The following is a 20,383-nucleotide window of genomic DNA, read 5'->3' on the forward strand; positions in this document are numbered from 1 at the left end:
GGCAATAAAGTATGTCAATACATAAATTTACAAATAGTAATTTTTCTGAGTTCTCATTTATGATACACGATTTCCAGCACATAAGACATAATGGTACCACTACCCAATTTAGTAGATTATTTGCATTTTCCAGCTATGCATGAATAAATTGTCACATCAAAATCACATTACCTTATAAAGTATGATAAATACTTCTCGCTCTTTGTAATTATTTCTGTAGTAAATTAATGTTGTTTTACTAATGAAATACAGCCTGCAGATCCCTTTAAAACCTAGTCAGTAATAACACTAAAGACTTTGCATGCTGTGTAGGGTGAAAATATCATAAAATGTCGCTAAAAAACCTTGCAAATTTATTTGAAGTACTAGTTAATAAAAGTACTGCTCTGTAGTAGAACGATAAACATCTTGTTAGTGTGTGGCACAGGTGGAGGTGAATGTTGGTGAATAGTCCTCTCAGGATCTGAGGTCCAAGGTAGTAACTCAGCCTGAATGCTGTTCTAAAAGTGACTGATTCCTTATTCTTGTAATTTGGTGCAGGGAGCTGGCAGGTATATGTGATTGTTCATGCCTTTACTTCCAGACTTACTGCTATATTCAAGATGATGGAAAAGACACCACTATTTTTCTCTGTAAGCAATAGCCTTTAGATGCAACAAGGGGATTTAATGAAATCTGGTGTTCATAAAGGTCTGAGCTTGTAATCTTAAAAATACGATGAGGGATGAATATTTCACAGTTTTAAAGGAACTAATTTTGCAAATTACAGTGTTATCTTTTGCAACACCTTTAGTATGCCAGATGTTACTTCAGTTAAATTTGATTTTATGCAACCCTATTCATAATAGTCTTTATTCAAATAGCCATTAATATAATCAGTGTATTTGTGAAAATCTTGTCTGCTATTCAGATTTGCACTTTGATTTGAATAATGCATATATCCTTATTTCTGCATATGACTTTCTTTGCAATTTGTCTTTCCTCCTTTTTTTCAGCTGAAAGTAATATAAAGCTTTGAAAATCTTGTTCTTTGTATTTGAGAATGAAATATTAAAGTTAAGCTAAATTATATTGTTTTGTTAAGAAAAAGCTATCAGGCAAAATGTAAAGCAAGGTATACATTTTTTAAAGTGCTGTCTGTGATGACAAAAAAGCAAGTTGCAGATTTTTTTTTCCTGCTTTTTAATGTGAACTTCTGCTACTTTTCAAACAGTGTATTGTTTTCCATGAAAACAGCTCTGAGAATTTCTATTCCAAAGTCTGAATATTGTAGTAAAATGATATATTGCTGTTAGTTTCCTTTCTGCCAGGATATATTTCAGAACAATTAGAAGTCAGGGTGTTGACTGTTTGCCCTTTTGAAATCAGATGCATGTTTGCCATGAACTTCAGAACTCAACTGTAGCAATAAGAACTTAATCTGAGTTTTGTATTCAGTATTGTTCTATTTTCCAATTCCCTGACTCCCTGTGTTTGTAAGGCATTTTGCCTTTAGATGTTATAGTTCGAAAAATATGCGATTTAGTTTATGAAAATATGAACAAATGTACAGGCTTGGGAATCAAAGATAGGGGAAATCCTCAGCATTTCCTGAAGATACTTGCAAATAGTCTTTCTTTAAAGAACATGCAGCCTGCAGTACTGGCTTTGTCCTCAGAAAAGGTATATTCAGTGTGTTTATTATATTCAGGGAATGACAAAAAGATGATCAAGATTGAGATAGCAAAAATGTAAAGCAATAAAAAAATATATTTTAAATGAAACACATGCACTGGCTTCAAATAGAACAACAAAAGGTCCGTAGATTGAAGAGAAGCAACCTCCTGATGTTTTTAGGCTGCCCTATCTTTCAACTCCTGTTGCTTTTAAACAGAGGTCATGAAGAGCTTTTTCACTTTTCTTCAAATAATGGCAGTCCTTACCTAAATCTCTATTGCTGTGTGAAAGCTCTTTCAGAAAAATGCAGCTGTTGGTTTTGTAGCTGAGTCATTAGTCTATGGGGTTGTCACAGTTCCCTGAGAGCTAATGCAGAGTTTTCAAGTTGTCACAAACTTAATTCTACTGTATAGATTTGACAGAGGAAAAAATAAGAGAGAAATACACATATCTACTTTTCTTTGAAATTAGAGGGTATCTGACAGTTCCACTTCTCAGAGTCCTTACTGCAGTACTTCTGCAGCGATCTCTGTGTAGAATCCTGAAAAGTAACAGAAAAGATGATACCGGGTAAAATCTTTTGTCTGAAAATCTTGCCAAAACAATCACCATGAAGTAAAATGTGTTGTAAATTATTAGGAAACCATCACTGTGGAAAAAGAGTAACTGCTATTCAAAAGCTTGAAAGGTAACCCCAGCTTGTGACATAAGGTAGAAATTTTCCAAGAGCTCAGATGAAGAACATGACTGACCATGGAAACAAAGCCAAACATTTCTTCCCAAATCTTTGTTTCACTTCCTTTATTCTAGTTGTGTTTGCCAAATGTGGTCTCTGGTTATTGGTACATAAATCTGTGTGTAAAGCAAACCAGCTCACACGGCAGACAGGATAGTGGGTCAGAAAAGTAGTGAGCTGCTTAGCATAAGATAATACGTGATAGCCTTGCAGTTGTGAGGATAACCATTTGTTGGTACACACTGTTGTGAGGAACTGGTCCTATCTTCCTTCTCCTGTTTCCTATCATAGTCACCAGCCTGGCTGGGGTATAAATGAATGAGTAAAGATGTGAGAGCACTGGCTAGATAAGTTAATTTCTAACCTTTCCAACTGCTAAATCTGTGGTTTGGACTAGAGATGATTCAGAGTAAATCCCTGACACAGGATTAGTGTGGATGTTGGGCACTTGGCCCCAGTGATTTTGGTCATCAGACCTGCTTCTGTGGTTCCTCGACTGCTTGCTAAAGTGCACCCACTACCCTGCCCTATTAATGTTTACTAGGAATGTGGGCTCATGAATGTAGCATATACATTTAATGCCTAATGAGTTTTGTAAGTCTGGGTGCTTTATCTTGGAAATTAACTGCATTTTCTTCTCTTTGGAGAGCCTAAAGGTTACAAGTAACAGTCCCCAAAGCTTTTCTGTTGCATTTCTGTAGCCATTGCACATCTGAACTTTTCACAGAGGCAAAGAGAATACAAACAAGATTCACTATAATATCCAAGTTTTTGATTACTAAATATGCTTTATATTGACTTCTGTCTTGTTTTGCGATGAGTAGTTAAATATTTTATTATTAATGTTTCCTGTTGAAGCATTAATTAACCACATAAAGGAAAAGGTATTTGAATTTCAGATGAGCTCTAATTGCAGAAACATAATGCATGCCAGTACTTGGCAATACCTAAGAATGCAAGTGTCTGCTTACTAAATCATTTTATTAATATTCAAAAATCTTTTTCTATGTGGGTTTTTTCTTTTTTTTTTGTTTGTTTTATAAGGAAATAGGTTCATAGAATGGTGAACAGCCAGGGAGAAAAACTTTTAGGTTAGTGGAAAAAGCTGTTAATAGCAGGCTTTCACTTGCAAGCTGTGCTTGTAACACAAACGATCTAATAACAATTTGTCTAATCCTTTCACTTGACAACTCTTCCACTAAAGGGACTAATTTGTACTTCATGCATATAAACTCTCCCTGGCTTGAAATGGGAAGGAAAGCATGGTAAATCCATTGCAAGTCCTGTTTTCCAGGCTTATGTGTTGAAACCAGTTAGCTTTTTAAGTATATCAAGGTAAGCTAGCAATTGCTAGGGGAAATCCCATGGGCAAGGCTGCTTGAAGGTAAAGGGGCCCAAGATAGTTGGTTGACATTCAAGGACTGCTTTTTCCGTGCTCAAGATCGGAGCATCCCGACACGTAGGAAGTCAAGGAAGAGGGCCAAGAGACCTGCGTGGCTAAACAGGGAATTGCTGGGTATGCTCAAGTGGAAGAGGAGAGTTTACAGGTCATGGAAGGAGGGGCTGGCCACTTGGGAGGAATATAAGGCTGCTGCTAGAGGATGTAGGAAGGCAGCTAGGAGGACTAAGGCATCCTTAGAATTAAACCTGGCAAGAAGGGTCAAGGACAGCAAAAAGAGCTTTTTTAAATACATGGCAGACAAAACTAACACCAGAGGCAATGTAGGCCCACTGATGAACGGGATGGGTGCCCTGGTGACAGAAGATAAAGAGATGGCAGAGTTACTGAATGCCTTCTTTGTCTCTGTCTACTCTGCTGCGGGCAGTCCTGAAGAGCCCTGTACCCCTGAGACCTTAGATGAAGTCAGGTCGACGGAGCGGTTTGCCTTAGTCGATGAGGAATGGGTTAGAGACCAGTTGAGCAATCTGGACATCCATAAATCCATGGGTCCAGATGGGATGCACCCGCGGGTGCTGAGGGAACTGGCGGAAGTCATTGCTAGACCACTCTCCATCATCTTTACCAAGTCTTGGGAAACGGGAGAGGTGCCTGAGGACTGGAGGAAAGCAAATGTCACTCCAGTCTTCAAAAAGGGCAAGAAGGAGGACCCGGGTAACTACAGACCGGTCAGCCTCACCTCCATCCCTGGGAAAGTGATGGAACACCTTATCCTTGGTGCCATCTTAAGGCATATCAAGGATAAGAGGGTTATGAGGGGCAGTCAACATGGCTTCACCAGGGGGAAATCATGTTTGACCAATCTCTTAGCCTTTTATGAGGAAATAACACGGTGGATGGATGATGGCAGAGCGGTGGATGTGGTCTACCTTGACCTCAGCAAAGCATTTGACACAGTCTCCCACAGCATCCTCGCGGCTAAAATGAGGAAGTGTGGACTGGATGATCAGGTAGTGAGGTGGACTGCGAACTGGCTGAAGGAGAGAAGCCAGAGAGTTGTAGTCTATGGGGCTGAGTCTAGTTGGAGGCCTGTAACTAGTGGAGTGCCTCAAGGGTCAGTACTGGGACCGGTATTATTTAATATATTCATCAATGATTTAGATGAGGGAATTGAGTGTACTATCAGCAAGTTTGCTGATGACACTAAGCTGGGAGGAGTGGCTGATATGCCAGAAGGCTGTGCTGCCATCCAGCGAGACCTGGATAGGCTGGAGAGTTGGGCAGGGAGTAACTTGATGAAATATAACAAGGGAAAGTGTAGAGTCCTGCATCTGGGCAGGAACAACCCCAGGTTCCAGTATAGGTTGGGGAATGACCTGTTAGAGAGCAGTGTAGGGGAGAGGGACCTGGGGGTACTAGTGGACAACAGGATGACCATGAGCCAACACTGTGCCCTTGTGGCCAAGAAGGCCAATGGCATCCTGGGGTGTATTAGAAGGGCGGTGGTTAGTAGGTCGAGAGAGGTCCTCCTTCCCCTCTACTCTGCCCTGGTGAGACCCCATCTGGAGTATTGTGTCCAGTTCTGGGCCCCTCAGTTCAAGAAGGACAGGGAGCTGCTGGAGAGAGTCCAGTGCAGGGCAACAAAGATGATTAAGGGAGTGGAACATCTCCCTTATGAGGAAAGACTGAGGGAGCTGGGTCTCTATAGTTTGGAGAAGAGGAGACTGAGGGGTGACCTTATCAGTGTCTATAAATATATAAAGGGGGAGTGTCACGAGGACGGAGCCAGGCTCTACTCAGTGGCAAACAATGATAGGACAAGGGGTAATGGGTACAAACTGGAACACAAGAGGTTCCACTTAAACTTGAGAAGAAACTTCTTCTCAGTGAGGGTGACGGAACACTGGAACAGGCTGCCCAGGGAGGTTGTGGAGTCTCCTTCCCTGGAGACATTCAAAACCCGCCTGGACGCATTCCTGTGTAACATTATCTAGGTGTTCCTGCTCCGGCAGGGGGATTGGACTAGATGATCTTTCGAGGTCCCTTCCAATCTCTAACATACTGTGATACTGTGATACTGTGAAGCTTAATTTTTAAGTATCAGGTACAGAAACTGATGAACACAATGACATAAATTTCAGGTAAAAATACCTGAAATGCCCAGTCAGTGTGTGTCATGTTCATGTTGTCAGCAAGAACAAACTAATGAACAAATTCTAATTGTAGTACTACAAACTGAGAGGTTGGCCTTGTCCTATCTATGTTAACAAGACAAAATAGCATGTTCTTTCATGGTTGATGTTTTCTTCGTATCTAAAGTGACCAGGAAGTAAAGGGACCCAATAAGATCAAGACAACTGTTAGTTACAAGTATGACCTCTTTCCGGGACCAGAAGCATTGTGAATTGAGGTGAAGCTCTAGATGAACAAGATACCAGTATGAATGCTTTCTCATTTGGTAAAGAATAAGGTAATACTTACCTTTTAGTATCACAGATAAGTGAACATAACATTTAATACTTGCCTGTTCAAATAAGGTAAACTGTGTATTATCTATTGAATGTGTAACTTGGCAAGGTTCATGGCTGGAGTGAATTGCCACCAAGGAAAGATTCATGAAATAGCTCACATTAGTGGTTTAGACTATACTGTCCAAGGTAGCTAAAGCATTGCCTAAAAGGGCGACAACTCTATTCTTGACTTGTGCTAATCATCAAGATACTGAGCTAGAGTTTATCAGAAGAATTTCTCAAGAATTGATCTCAGGACAAAGAATAAGCTTAGGTTAATGAGATTGCTGATGACACAAACTGGGAAAGACAACATGACTAAAAAGAATAGTAGAGTATTATCCAAGAAGATAATGCTTTAAAACTTGACTAATAGAATTTTAATAATTTAAAATGAAAGGTTGTAACTTCAGGGACTAATAACTAGGGGGTTCTTCATTTGCAATGATAGACGAAAAATACCTTGATGCACTAGTCTTTCATAGAATGAATGTAAGCCACCAGAGAGCTGCATCTGGGGAAAAAATGACTGTGGTGTGAATCACAGGGAGGAAATCCAACAGAAGCTGGGAGGTATTGTTGCTATCCAAGGCAATAGTGAGATTTTTTTCCGCAACAATGTGCTCAGGGCAGGTTCCTTCTGTTTGCTTAAACATTGGACAGATGGAAAAAAAAAGACCTAATAAGGTGGTCATGGGAATCTTTAAAGATCAAACTAAAGAACCTGCATTCTTTTGCACAGTGTTAGGATGGTTAGGTGTGTATTATGCGACCATGAACTGCCTTCAGTCTGGAAACACTAAGGAGGATTTCTAACCACAAATGGTAGAGCACAGTGGAAGAGTATGGGAACAAAACACACATTGATTTTAGGGCAGAACTTTAACCTTTATGAATAGAGGTTATATAGTTACTGGAGTGCAGCAAGCAAGATTCCCTAGTGGGTTCTTTCCAGTCACAGGAATTGTTTTGTCTGTGTTGCATTACCAGGTGTTTTGAACTTTCCCAGGCTCATTTCAGCATGGACACATTTGGAAGACACAGTCAGGATTATAAACTGTCTTTTTAAAACTGGATTGCAAGAACTTGCCTTTTGGACTCAAGTACAATGCTGAAGTCTGCAGGAGGTCTCTCAGCAGAGTAGGTGATTTTGGATGTTGCTGCTCCAAAAGTGTGGAGGGAGGTGGATAAACCAAGGCTTTCCTACTGTATGCCAAAAGAAGGGGAGCAGTGTCTGCGAAGGGAAGAAGATGTCTCTGGAGTGTTAAATTTGCTACTCTTGCTGGGGCTTGGGATGAATCACTTTCAGTAACAGCTACTGGTCCTATTTACTTTTCCTTTGGTGTTAGCAGCTGGATCCCAGTTTTTGTATGTAGTCATTTTGTTGTCCTAGACCTGTACTTAAAGCTGGCACTACAACTTTTGATTGTGGAGAAGGAATCTGACAAGGTTTCATACTATCCCCAGGAACAACTGAGAGGAGTTCTTTTCTTCAGCAGTAGGCACTGAATTGCCCAGAACATATGAGGGGGAAGAGCTATGTTTTGCCCAGCTTCTACCTATGGTTGAGTGAAGAAAGGATGCAGACAACATAGTGTCCATTGGTTATATTGCAGGCTGTTACTCAGGACATTATTTTCTCCATTTGTCTAGATTTCTAGTCCCTAGTAAGTAAAGTATGATGTTCGTACCCTGCTAAACTCACTACACTATGTTCTTCCTCTGTATTTCTGGCCTTTCAGATTTGTGGTTAGTCTCTTGAATGATCAGGGGAAAAGGAATTAGTAAATAGCTTTGGTTGTAATCTGTATTCAGCTCTGTGTTGAACATCCGTTATTTTTATGGCTGTAATAAAATGAATAGCAGTGTAACAGCTGCCTTGGGTTTTCAATTAAATGCATTAATACGTATGCAAGAAAATAGCCTGTCTCAATAGTATTTATAGGGAAGAGAATATTTTTGAAGATTTGTTGCAAATCATTCTTATGTCTCATTTATACGGTATTTGGAAATGTGAGAGCAGAATTGCAGGCATACTGCTTTATTACTTGCAGGTGGAATGTGTTGTAATCAGCTTGGCCACTTTGCAATATTTCTTAATGTCGACAATTTTTATTGCATTAAAAAAATGGCTGTATAAGCTCAATGAACAAGCCTGTAGCCACTGCTGGTTTTAGTAAGGAGGTGGTTAATGTTCACAGAAGGGCCTGAATGCGTATATAGAGCTCTGCTGCGTTATTTTTAAAAGAAATGTTGAGGGCATGAGTGAAGTGTGTAAATTCCTGCTTTATTTCAATGGTTTGAGGGCAGGGGTTAGTTGCTTTACTCATTGTTTCCAAACTGCTGTCTCCAACACGCCTTATTTTCTTCATCTTTGCTCCATGTCAGAATCATGCCTTTGACAGTTTTGTTTGCTTACAGCTTGCATTCTTGTCCTTTGTGCTTCTAAAGTTGCCAAAAAACACTGAACAATGAGGGAGTCACTTTGTCCACCCAGCTCAAATTTTGTCAGACATTGCACTACAGCTCATTTTCCTATTCTTTCAAGCCATATCTCGCATTTGGAACTTTACTGTTCCTGCCAGTGTGTCTGAAAGAATGGTGTTATCACACTTATTACAGATGTATTCCTTGTTTGTGAACTGCCTAGTATCTATCAGTATTTCCACTACAACAAACAGAACAGCAAAAGCTATCTTGATATTGGAGGGTGTAAGTTGCCTGATTAAAAAAATATAATCAACATCCTGCTATATTATCTGCTTCAGCTTTAAGGCAAGTAGGAGTTTGAGAAGTTTTATTAAATCTTCATTTTCATAAGTCCTAATAGTAAAAAAGCCAGCTAGGATTACTATGAGACAGGCAATATAATTCAATCATTTTACTCTTAGTGCTAAACTCCTTTTATTGAATCATTTTACACAGGAAGAATTGAATCTTCTGTTGCTGAGAATACTTGAATAAATGAGTGAATAAAATGATGAATAACCTTGAACCATTTGGACTGTGAACTCCCATGCTCATGGAATACCAGGTTGGAAGGGACTTCAAGGATCATCTGGTCCAAACTTCACACATCCAAGATTTCTTGGCTTTCCTGTTAATTAAATTGCTGTTTTCTAGTTTACATAGAAACAGAGGTGGGTAACAGAAATTTATTATAATTAATTAGGATTACATACTGTTTCTTTATGCATCTTCTGAAATCGTTATCTTCTTAAATCTCACCGTATAGAAAAAATTGCCAAAAAATTAAGCTAGACTGTAATGTTGCAAGAAATTCTCATCTGTCATAAGTAGTTCTCGTAACAGTACCCTCAAAAAATCATCACAGAAAGTACTTTAGGGTCCATGGCAACTGGTTCAACAGCATTAAAAAAAACAAACTGAAGCTATTTATACCTGATACTGCCACTGTGCAGGTAGAAAACAGGTCCTGTGATGCCTTTAAGTGGACAGAAGATGCAGATATTATGGATTTGAGAAGTTTATTTTCTACAGCCCATCAACATGAATTATTTATAAGGGGGTGGTCAAGTAAGCAGAAAATTTATTTCTATTTAAACACTTCAATTTATGGAACAGGAATGTATTTACTTTATGTAGCAAAAGATTTTTTTATTGTTTGTAGTGTAGTAAACCAGGACTTTCATATCACATTTCCACTATCTGAGGAAGTACATAAATCCACTCTCAAGCCTCTGTCCTGAAAAGCATCTAATCTAAGCCAGGACTAGCTATGTATGGACAAAGCATAGTGTATAATAACTAGCAAACTGAAAACTTGAAATTAACAGTAATTTTTTTCCAAATGCCACAGGGAATGAAGTTTTCAAAATTTTGCCCGTGTCTCACAGAACACACTGGACACGTGGAGCTGCATGACTCAGACCTACCTTCACCCTGAGTGGCCCTAAACTCTTTTTTTCCCCTCTGTTCTGAATGATCAAAACTTAATATGATTTACAAAGAAAAAGCCCATTATATTTGCTTACAAACATATCGGAACAAAGAAATAAGCTCTGCTTTGACAGAGTTCATGGAGATGCAGGTAAAATAATTCTCCTGGAAAATGTGGAATGACACTTCCTTCTCTGTCAGGATTAAAACAACATTTTCAGCAGTTTCTGCTTTGTGCCTTTTCCCTCAGATTACTTCCCGCCAGCTTCTTGTAATTATCTCCTCATTATGTTCATGTGAGATGGGAGTTTAAAAGATGACAATCACTCAGCCACATACTGTGATACATATGAGTAATCAGTAGTTAACAATGCAACAATTAATTCTTCTGTGGCATTTTATTTGTCATTTAAAAATATTCCTTTGATTCACAGAGTAACTCATACCCTGCAGGAAAAGATCTCAGCTCATTAGAGCTGATCTGCAGTTATCACTTGGCTAATATCTCCACTGACGTTGCTGAGCCTCATTTATTTTAACCTTGACCTGGTATCTCACCTCTTTTTTTTTCCACAGTTCAATATCTGCCTTGCTTCCAGGTAGAGCGAAAAAGTAAAACAATATTATTAAAAGTGAATTTGAAACAAACAAAATAAATAAAAAATTTGACCTTTCTTTTTTTCAACAAGCCTATATGACAAAGTACAAAAATGGCTAAAATAAGGTATGCCAGTGTATGAATGTTTCCTCCGAGCTTTAGTCTGACTGCAAGAGGCATCAGTGATTCCACAGTGTCCTGATTTGCACTTACTTGCCTTTCCTAAAGATAAGACCTGCTCCTAGTTTCTCGGTGGATTTGCTTATTTTCTGTAAGAGTTCATGCTCACAACAGTGAAACTTTTTCACCTCTCTGCCTCAATCTATTTCAAATATAGCTGATGAAACTGAAAAGCCAATGACATCTGGTTTTCTGCAGGAAACAAAAATAAAATCCTGAGTCTTCTATAGTAGGATGATCTGCACAACAGAGACCTTTTGGAGGACTTTTTTCTTTTTTTCACAAGGAAACTTCTGGATGATGTGGTTTCATCTCTCATGTGGCCTCAAAATCATGAGGTAGCATCTTATGTCCTTGACCAGAGCATCTGAAGAAAGGTGCTATTGTGAAGGTGTGGTATATGCGCAGCAGCACTCTGAAGTTCTTTAGCGATTCCTGTGTTTTGGTCAATTCAAGCAGTTTCTCTTGCAAGCATCTTAGAGGTGTGACAAGGAGGGGAAGCTTCTGATAAAAATACTTAATGTATTTAATTCTTCTTGATGTTTTTGAAGTGAAAATGTTAATGTGGCAAAACCAGGATGAATGTTGGGCATCTTCATCTATGCAGGGTTTCTGCCTAGGTTTCCTGCTTGAAGCATGGTACTGGACAAAGGAGCATGCAGCTAAATCACTGTTCATAAAGTGAGTCTATTGCATCTCGCAAGAACCAACAGCCAGCTGAGGAAGCCATCAGAGTGTGGGACTGGTAGAGAGGAGGATTGTGTCTTGCTTGCTACTCACCAGCACAACAGATCTGTGCATAGGGGGTGCAAACAGGGACTAGGCAGCTAAGGCAGTACTCGATGTGAAAATGCTGGGATCCTGGCAGACACCACTCTGGGATGGATTGCTTCAGTGCAATGATGGTAATGGTGAACTCCAGAAGACGGTACCTGCTGCCACTGGAGTGACCAGCTTGCACAGCTTGTGCTTGCTTCTGAGGGAGGGCAGGAGCTGAGGTGCCTGCTCACCTGCTTACCTTGCAGTGAGGTGTCTGCTCACTCCTGCTTACCAGGAGTGCCTGCTGGTGGAGGATGTGGGAAAAGCTCTTTCCTGGTGCAGTCTGCTCTCTGGCAGTGCCTCAAGGCAGCAGAGGAACTGAATTTTTCAACTCAAGTTCAAAATACATTTTTTTGGTGGGGGGGGCATGCTTTCTCATCCACCTCACCATTGAGGTGCACATGAATGCACTATCTATCAAATATTTTATATACTGTGTAAAAATGCATCATTTAACACTGGGTTATGTATAATCACACCCCATACAAATTTACCCTGTAAAATATTTTCCTTATTAAATCTTAAAGCCCTTTTCTGTAGTAAATATTGCTTTGCAATATCATTATTCTACACATCATGCAGCTGAGGCAGTGATTGAGTAAATTGCCTACTAACAATCTCACAGAGGCAGACTGAGAGGCAGAGCCACTTTTACCCTAAACAGGTAAAACACGAATTTTTACTACCAAGTTATTAATATGTTGCTATAAATAGAAAACCAAAATGAATTATAAATGGATTATAAATGTGAAGGCAGCAGGGTATTTAAGATGCATGCAGATAATTACTGTGTACCGTAACTGAAATTCCCTATATTTCTAAGTGGCAGCACCTCTTTAGCAGCACATCTGAAACATACTGAAGTGCTGCAATACACCCTATGTGAAATGAGAATGGTTGAGATGGTTATGGGTCAGCTAAATTTATTCTTTTGATAAACCTGGTCTGATAAACATTTTCTTTTTAAGCTGTAAAATCTGATTTGTCAGAATCAAGATTTTTCTAAACTCATTTATTTCAGTTTGGCAGCTGCAAATATTCTGTTTATGCTGGGAGTTGTGCACTCCTTCAGCCAGTAAACAGCCAATCACTTCATTGCAAGGTGCACCGTCAAGCTGATGAAATAAATATTGCATTACTTGTAAAAAGCAGAATAGCTCAATGTACTTAGAAGTCCTAATGACTAAAGATGTGCACTTAACTGAAGTGGAAAAATAAGATTCATTTCCCTAATCATGATCATGAAAAAGAGGGTCTGAAGGCAGGTTGGTCATATCCCTGGCACATACCCCCTAGCACATTGGTAGAATATGTGATTGTCTCCCTTATGAGATCTTGGTGTTTTTTCAATTTAGAATAGAAATACTATTATAATTTTTATTTTCTTCTTTTTTTTTTTCCTGGACACAGTTTCATACCCAGCTCTTGTTATAAAGCCATGTGAGCAGACTATGTGGGCAAAAGCCCAGGAGCATATCAGGATATCTTCCGAGAAAAAGCTTTGGGAACATGCTGCAGTCAGAGGCTGGGGCCCAGACCACTGACAAAGGAAAAGGAAAATAGGAGAAAGATTAGAAAGATATGAAGTACCAAAAGCACAAAGGATAATTAGAAAAATATGGTCTGGAAAAAGGACAATTTGCCAAATGTGTGAAATGAAATCACATACAACTTTAATACCAGGGCTGGATAAACTGAACAACTGCCATACAGAGTAATATGTATTAGCCTCTGAGAGAGAAATGTTTGTAAAAAGGGTTTTTTTTTTATTACAGCAAAGTACTTGCCAGAAGGTAAAGGAAAAAGAAAGTGAAATAAAGACCATTTTTCCAGTTTGGTTTGTTTGAATGTTCAACTTAATGGAACAACCATCAAGGATCCAGTCAGAGTAATAAAATGTCTTTCAGTCTTTTTTGAAAGTTGGGAAATTGTAGCCTCTTGCATAACACCTGGTAATTCCTGCAGCCATCCCATAATTTCTGTCTGAAATGTGTGGATAGTTATATAGAGGGTTTCAGGAGGTGATCTACTGTGTTGCCAGCTAAGGCGATTTAATGGGACAATTCTCTTCAATTAAAAAGATACATGTATGTTTATAGTCATTAGTCTATAAATTTCTCTGGCAAAATGGGATTTATGTCCCTGAAGAGTTAAAGTGAATGGATCTCGTCTTCTCTTGTGATGGCTGGGATTGGGAAAAACAACTGATGCTCATTCTGAATCTTTCCCTTTATACCCCCTGGCAGTGAGGAAAACATGAGGGTGAAATTGGTGCTCTGCCTCTGTGAGGTGCCTACTGGGAGAGTCTGTAGAGTAGCTTGCTCACATACAGTGTTGCTTAGCTATTGCACAGCCTCCTTGTGATCCGGAGACTCTTCTGCTAGAGGATGTGTGTCCTGATGTACATTTTGATGTGATCATTTCAAGGCCACAACTGTTCTGTTTCTATGGATATGAAAAAAAAATACTCAGAGATACGAATATCCCTGTTACTTTTTTTCAAAGACTATATATGTAAAAACTGAAAATTATTTCAAAACCTGAAGATTTTAAATGTTTTGAAATCTTTTAAATATTTTCTCTCAGAATCAACACTTAAAGAATTTAAGGAACATAAAAAAATTATTAGAGATGTATTTCTGTTCCACAGAGTGATTTCCATTACTTAATGAAGAGTGTTTTAGGTCTTAGTGTTTGCCAGGTGTTAAAATTATGTTGTGAACATCTACAAGACAATGAATACATGTGAAACCTAATTTAAATGGTAGTGGAGAGTCTGTTCGCATTCCAGGCATTTTAATGTGCAGAAATTTCCGATTACTTAGAATCATAGAATCAGAGAATAGTTAGGGTTGGAAAGGACCTTAAGATCATCTAGTTCCAACCCCCTTGCCATGGGCAGGGACACCTCACACTAAATCATATCACCCAAAGCTTTGTCCAACCTGGCCTTGAACACTGCCAGGGATGGAGCATTCACAATGTCCTTGGGCAACCCATTCCAGTGCCTCATCACCCTCACAGTAAAGAATTTCTTCCTTATATCCAATCTAAACTTCCCCTGTTTAAATTTTAACCCGTTACCCCTTGTCCTATCACTACAGTCCCTAATGAAGAGTCCCTCCCCAGCATCCCTATAGGCCCCCTTCAGATACTGGAAGGCTGCTATGAGGTCCCCATGCAGCCTTCTCTTCTCCAGGCTGAACAGCCCCAACTTTCTCAGCCTATCTTCATACGAGAGGTGCTTCAGTCCCCTGATCATCCTTGTGGCCCTTCTCTGGACTTGTTCCAACAGTTCCATGTCCTTTTTATGTTGAGGACACCAGAACTGCACACAATACTCCAGGTGAGGTCTCACAAGAGCAGAGTAGAGGGGCAGGATCACCTCCTTCGACCTGCTGGTCACGCTCCTTTTGATGCAGCCCAGGATATGGTTGGCTTTCTGGGCTGCGAGCGCACACTGAAGCTGGCTCATGTTCATTTTCTCATCAACCAGCACCCCCAAGTCCTTCTCCACAGGGCTGCTCTGAATCTCTTCTCTGCCCGTTCTTAAACCTATTTTATATCCTTCCTTTATGTTTAAATATGATAAATCTTACATTTTCTATTTTTAATTTTCAATCTTTTTTCTTTTTTAAAGGTATATCAATAAGCAAAATTGCATATAGCTACATTAGCAGGAGTGCAACTTTACTTTTAACAGTGTGTAAACTGACCATTAATTAAACGGAATGACTGTGTATTTAGATATCTCTTAAATAGAGCAGAACTTTGTTCTTTGTGCTAATTCATTAATCAGAGCATATTTGATACTCTGAACTAAGTTAAATTGAGATTTAGTACGTAATTAATAAAAATGCCAGCCAGAATCTTCAATTTCTTTCCAAATTCTTCCTCTCACTTCCTCATAAATTTTCTCCTATTTGCAGAAATATATTTCAGTTGACTACTACATTTTAAAGACTGCAATTCTGAAGACAAAGCTTGATGAGCTCATGCTTTAGTTAATTATTTGTTTTGGCTTAATCTTTAGCAAATGCTTTGCAGCAGTTTTCAAATAATCTTGTATATATACTGCATTGTCAGGACATTGTATATATACTGCATTGTCAGTTCCTTCAGGAAACACGAGATTCAAGAATTGTATAGAATACTGCTTTCAGTCATAAATTACACTCATATGACCATTATACTCATCAGAGATTTTTCCAACCCTCTGAACTTTCCCTTTGGCTGGGGTTACACCAAAACATCCAGGAAAGACTGGGAGAAGTGTGTTTTCCACAGTCAGAGCATGTCAAAGACTGCTGCCTTCCCTGCTCCCTCCTGCTCCCTTGCCTTGTTCATCAGAAGCTCCCCTCTTCTGAGTGTCCTGCTGGGCCCCTGGGTGCTGAGATATGAAGCTGTAGGTCTGACCTGGAGTGGGATCAGCAAACATGACATGCTTCACAAGTACATTTTTGTCTATTCCTTGCTTTTCTTGTGCAGCAGATTTACATCTCTAAATCTGACCAAGGGACACCTAATTGATGTAATATAGGCAACCCCTTCTGTAGGTGCAAAAGGAGAAATCAGCACAGCACAGAATCCCTGTTTCATGAAGAGCTGGGTGGTTGCTTTCAGTGTCTGCTTGGCAGCAAGTTGCTGCCAGCAAGTGGCTGTGTGAGTCCAAAGATGCTTCTTAATCATCACTTCTAAGATTTCAGGAGTGATAATAAATAATGAACAGAGGTTACACAAAGACTGAAGTACAGTGAACACTTAAGAGGGGAGTGTTTGGGATGATGTGGTCCGTTTGATGACATGGTTTTATCCTTGCATGGCTTTCCTGAGAAGATTCTTCAAAGCACAGCATGACGTCTGCTCCCAGATATAGGGTGATGCGTATGTGGCTGTACAGCCAGACCTGTTGCTAACTTACAAGCTAAACAATGACTGCATTTTGCCATGGGAATAGCCAAACAGTATGTGTTTTAATATGGTTAGAGCTAAAAATCTATCTGCAGGAAATAAAACAGGGAAGTGTTTTTTCTATAAGGGAAGGCTGTCTTGGGAAGCAATGACTCAGAAAAGGACTCTGGGGGAGAGGGAGCTCTCAGTGCAACATTATAAAAGTGATTTTTTTCTGTCTGAATAGAGGAATAAGAAATTGTTCAACCTGTAATTGCCCACAGTACAATGGTTACCGGAGTATCACACACACGTCTGGAAGTTTATTAGTCAAGGAGGTCTAAGAGATTTGGAAACCTTTCTTTGCAGTGTGATCCAGCAAAGTTTAGCAGTGAGATAATAAAGCAGCAGCTTTACTGTATGTGAAGCAGAGATTTGATAACAGCATCTCTTCTGTCTGTCTGGCAGAGGTATAATGAGATCCATGCAATTAAATTTAAGTCTAGGCGATTTAGATTCCAAGCAGGCATAATCTTAAACAGTGTGAGCGATTTGCAGTGGAATGATTTAATAAAGTTTGTAATAAATTCCCCCTTATTGAACATTTTAAAAACTGAACTGGATGGTTTTCTGCAGGAAATGCTCCAATTCAAACAAGATGAATACATAAAAGTCTTATGGCCCCGTTTATTCGGAAGGTCAGGCTGGAAGATTATAATAATTCATTCTAACCTTCTGTTGCGCAAAAAATTGTTCAGTAGTTGGTCTGTGCACTTTCATCATGTGAAAGGATTATTTCTTTAGAGACCCAAAGTATATCAATTTAACAGAGGGCTCTCAAATCCTCTTTTGTGATTTTGGCTTTTGTACTAAAAGGAATGGTGGCCCTAACTCTTCTGTTTTTATTGCATTGAATTGGTTAATAAGGCTAAGAGCTGATAATGTGTTTAATGTTGCTCATATATCTTGAGCCAGTATGAGGCAATAATGAAAAAGGACATTGCTGGTTTCATTTTGCAATTTTAAAAATCCACATCAGTGGGATTATTGTGCTTTTGACTTGAGGCAATACAAACATAGCTTCATATAGCTGATTTCTGAGTAATGGTAACTGCTAGTCTGTGAGCTCTTCTGCACAAGCTCCCTCCAGGTACTGCTCATACAGAAAGGATAGGTTGCTGCTGTGGGTTATCTAGCAGAATGCAAATGTATACAGTAGTTCACCCTTCTGAATGCATTGCTGCTCCTCTCTGCATGGTTTCTCTGCTCTGTTGGAATATAAAACCTAGGCTGCTACAAGAAAAAAGCTATGCTGTCACAGAGTTCAAATGAACATGATATGAAGAGAAACTTTCTGAAAACTGTGAAAACCATGGCAAATTTGGAAAAGAGATAGTTATGCTAAATAAATGTTAAAATCAATTTAATCGGAGAAATATCACTTAGAAGAAGTTAATTAATGTTTAAAAATGCATATAATTTAGTTACTTGGAATATTTTTCATTTGATACTCCAAGCACAGTATAGTGTGACTGCTAAAGATTAACATTATCTCGTGTTGTTTTAGGAACTAATATTTAATCTTAATTACTCTCACTCATTCGCATATTCCTAGATTTTGTGTTAGACATCTTTTAGCATGCAGGAGACATCGCTGCCCCCTAAATAGAGGCAAACTGCTAACCCTGGGTGCTGACATACCTAGAGCAGGTTGTGTGACAGCATTCTTCATTAACATTTCATCCAGCACCTCTTAGCTTCATTTTCTTGAACTATGTTGGAAGATCGGCCCTATGGTGTTCAGTTCATGCTCAGTGTAACACTGAAGCTGCATAGTTCCTCTGGATGTCCTCTGTCAATGCTGGAGTACCCACCTGACCCTTAATTTTTTTCTGTTCTAGTTAAGCAATAGAAGCAATTGCTGTGTATATTGGAATCACAAAAATATGATATTGATCTAATTGTTTCAATTTTATTTGATATGAAATACACACAGATTTTTGAAGTCATTGTTATACTAGTTGCTTGTAAATCCATGACCTATAAGGGCTACAGAGCCTGAGTGACTGAAGAGGTATGTTTTTCATGAGTTTAGTATAATGCTGCCTGTTTTGATCTAACTGTTCATTTTACCATAAATTCACAGTTTTCTCTGAGAACTAAATTCATGCACATGCTGTAGGCTTGCAATATTTGCAGTTGCTGGCAATAAGAAAGTTTTTATTGAATGATTTATTTCTATTTAGGTAATCTTTAGCACCTTTTGAAAAGAAATGTTGAATTATTCATGGACTACCTGTTTACTTTTCTCAGAACTTTAGAGATTGGCAAATATCTGAGAAGAGAGAGTCTGACTTCCATTCTTCTATTTAAAAGGTTTAGGAACTCCTACTCAGCAGATCAAGGAGGAAGTGAAGACTTTAGTTTGATCACAAAGAAAACAGAGACTTGCTAGTCTAGTTGTGATAAAACACACAGAAAAACTTTTCATGAGAGAAGAATAAAGTTAATTATAGTCAATTCAGATTCAAAGAAATTTCCTATTGGCAGTTTTGAGGTTAGTTAACCACTTAAGACATAAAAAATATTGTGGATTCTCCCATCTACATTTTAAAATCAAGATTTGATTTTAAAACCAGTTTAAAAATAAAAAATATTCTGGGTTAAACAAGAAGAAGTGCAGAGACATCTTCTTGTCCCTTTATAGAGATTGCTTTGCAACTGGTCCCTGCGTTTATTTAGCGGAGTTATGTAAGTTTTAATATGCATCTTTTGAACCTTCTTCAAACTGATTTCATAGTGAAAAGCAGCAGAAATCCTAACTTAGATTTCTGGAAATATATTCAGTTTATTTTAATTGTGGTTCATGTGTGAATTAGTTAATAAATCCAATGGCTAATAATCTTTTTTAATATTGCATGTACATCTTAAGGTAATTATGTAGCAATAAGAAGGAAAAAAACAAACCCGACCTCTAATAGCAATCTTTAAAGTCAATAAAAGTGACTATATGCCTCCATAGTGAGTTGAGGCAATCTGAAACATGGATTGAACATCACTAATTTTAGAAGGCAAAGTGTTCTGGAATTAGACTGGATCAGCATGTCTGAGTCACTGTCTTAGTGGCATCAAACTGTAGGATCTGCCACTTGGCCCTTTGCTTATTAAGTGTGAGTGTCATACATGTGGTTTGTTAGAAATACTTAATATTTGCTGATTTCATTTAAGCTAGCTCCAAGTGAAAACAAATGTTATCATGAAAAGCACAGCAGTTAGAGGTGAATTTAATAAAAGCTGTTAGACATTAAAACAAACAAACAAAAGAAAACATGGGAAGATGAAAGAGGTCAGTAAAATTGTTCCCAGTAACTTGTTCACACACTGTCAAGGAATGTTGGCTCTCATTTATGTTTCTTACAGATCATAATCTTTTCTTGATTGTTCTAGTTGAAGCAGGCCAGACAGTGACAATATTTAAGTTCTGCACATTGATCCTTCTCAGACTTCATACCTCTGATAGGAAAACAAAAAGAATTGAAGAAAATTTCATTATATTAATTGCAGATTTATACAGTGCTGAAAAGTTATTTCAGTCTGTAACCAGATAATGTCCAAAACAGAACAGAACGATTTGAAATCTTTTGTAATTGCTGTTTATGCTGGAGCTGTGTTTATTCAGATTTTTATTTTTGGCT

The sequence above is a fragment of the Pezoporus wallicus genome, unplaced genomic scaffold (genome assembly GCF_028554395.1).
Source record: "Pezoporus wallicus isolate ANWC-B61680 ecotype Strahan unplaced genomic scaffold, APGP_CSIRO_Pwel_v1 contig_5908, whole genome shotgun sequence".
Taxonomy (NCBI): domain Eukaryota; kingdom Metazoa; phylum Chordata; class Aves; order Psittaciformes; family Psittacidae; genus Pezoporus; species Pezoporus wallicus.